We start from the raw sequence: 2,518 nt of genomic DNA, 5'->3' as shown, positions 1-2,518 counted from the left end.
CACATGTTAAAACACCCATGCCAGGGCTATGGCCAGAGCGAGTCAAGTCAACTGCTGTGTTGCAGTTACAGTTTGCCTTGTTAGAGTTTCAGCAACACACTCAGGACCAGACTCTCTGACTGCCCACATTGTCTAGCACTTCACATCTCCTTTATGTGAAACTGAGAGCATTGCAGTTTTAATGTCAAGAAATAAACCTTAAGAGAATTTTCCTCCAGCATGCTCTGAATTCCTTACACAGCTTAGATTATCTGCATTCCTGCCAGCCCACCCCAGTATCCCAAAACATCACGCCTAGCACAGCACAGCCCATCCTGCCCCATCTATCAGACTGCTTAACCCCTGTAGCTCTGTGTAAGATATGCCCTTTCCAAAACCCCACTGAACACACCAAACTCCCTGGAAAGCATGTTTTCCCCCTTTGGAGAGAAGGTGTAACCATGATATCTGGGATAAACAAGAGGAAATGGAGTACATCATTCTCTGGGAGGGGAAATTCAGTGAATCAGATATCCAGGTCTACAGCCATGAGCTGTGGAACACCTCTCCTGTCTACATGGCCACTGTTCCCTACACAGGACATTCTGTCCACAGTCATATACAGAAAATGTGCTAATAGATATTATTTTAATGAACACTCAGTGGAGAATTCAACAGTCTGCATGATAGAGAAGGCTAGTGGCACTCACCCTTTTCCCATTGTTCTTTCACAAACACATATGGTTGTTGGGGGATGAATTTTTTTCTTAAATACTTTGGAAAACAACAACCTTGTCACTGCAAGACTGCTATTTCAATTTTCTGGCTTTCCCTGAACTGCAAAATTTGCTAACACTATGAAAACATCAAAATAAGGCAGCCCATCAAGGGCATAAACATGTTATAGTGCTTCTAAAAAAAGTCAGTGCTTAATCAGACTGTGATTAATTTGGGTAGCCTTTTTATATAGATTATGTCTGTATTGGCAAAAATAATTGTATGCCTTCTGCAAAGGAGTGTTTGTATTTAAGAACTGAGGAAAAGAGGGCTGTATTTCAGATTTCATGATATTTTACAACTCTTTTCTCTGGGTAAGGCTAATAGAATCATCTTAAATTGTAGAACAGAAATGAAATTACAAAACAACAGTGACTTTTACACTTCACCAAAAAAAAAAAAGGTTTTGCTGTTTGCAAAGAGACTATTACTTTGGCCTAATGCCCAATATATATTGCTATAGTTGATATATTTTTCCTTACCTTGCAAGAGCAGCATCCACCAAGGTCAATGTCTTCCCTGTATTCGTATTAACAGTGGCAATCCATGCTCTCCCCACAGGCATTTTGAAGAGTTCTATAGTCCTGAGTGATCCTTACAGCACCCTCCACACTGCCAGTCCCCCTACTTCACAGGCAATGCCTTTGTGCTTTGACTAAATTAGAGGAAACCTCAGCAGATAAGTGGCACCTGTTCCATGTGGCTAAATTCCTTGTAGTCAGCTCCCTGAGTAAGACAGGGATACTGACAAAGCAGGCCCAGAGCAGCTGGGCCAGGGCAGAACAATGCTGCTTTCCTTCTGGGCAGCAGGGCCAGCTCCTCCCTTGGAGCATCCTGCTTCCTTCCTCACTCCTCTGCAATGCCATGGCCAGTAACACACAGTCACAGAAAGGCCAAAGGCCAGGCTGAAGGGCAGCAATGAGAAGGCTGATTTATGAAAAGCAGCCTGATGGACCACAGAGTGTTTATGGTATAGAGCAAAGAAGGGATGAAGCATCCTATCAAGAGGTGACTGCATGCCAAGGACACCCTGGGAACGTGAATGGTGTGGCTGAAAGTCCTGTGGTCACCTCGTGTGGTCACCTTTTGTGGTCACACATTCATTGGGTCATGTGTATGTCCTCTCCCTGAGGTATCTATTGAGAGATGCTCTGGAGCAATGCAGAGAAGTGCATTACTGTAGCAATCTAGAACCCATAATGAACTTCCTTCCTTTCTTTTTCCTAGTGCAGGAGTTTCACACCTACTCATATTTTATGCAGGAATGAAAAGTCCTAGCAGAAAATATTTCTTGCAATCTACTTTAATGACTAAAGATATTTTCCAGCTACTACTGCAGCACAGAATTACATTCAAAATGTTTCTCCACCTCCAAAATTCCAGATTATTTCCTGAAGATATAGTCTTTAAGATAAATGTTTATTTAACATTAGTAACAAGCCTGGACATGTCTATTTATTATAAGTCTAGTAAAATGTACCCTTCTTATTGACGAGAAGTTAAATGTCAAGTTTATCTTGGATCACCCTTTGAAATGTAAGCAACTAATAAATAAGTGCTTCTTTTTTTGTTAATATAGGTCACTTAATAGTACACTTTATCAAAAGTCAGTTATTTAATGGTATGCTTGAATCTGTGTGTGGTTTGCTTTCTTTTTTTCTCTTTTGATACTTCTGGTATTAGTTTAATTTCAGAGTTCCTACAAATTTACTGTAAAAGATCTGTTTGACAATGAGAGAAGAAGTTGCCAGCCATGCCAATT

The sequence above is a fragment of the Erithacus rubecula genome (genome assembly GCF_903797595.1).
Source record: "Erithacus rubecula genome assembly, chromosome: 4".
In the NCBI taxonomy this organism is placed as follows: domain Eukaryota; kingdom Metazoa; phylum Chordata; class Aves; order Passeriformes; family Muscicapidae; genus Erithacus; species Erithacus rubecula.
The sequence above is the reverse complement of the archived record's forward strand: the minus strand, read 5'-3'. Positions refer to the sequence as shown.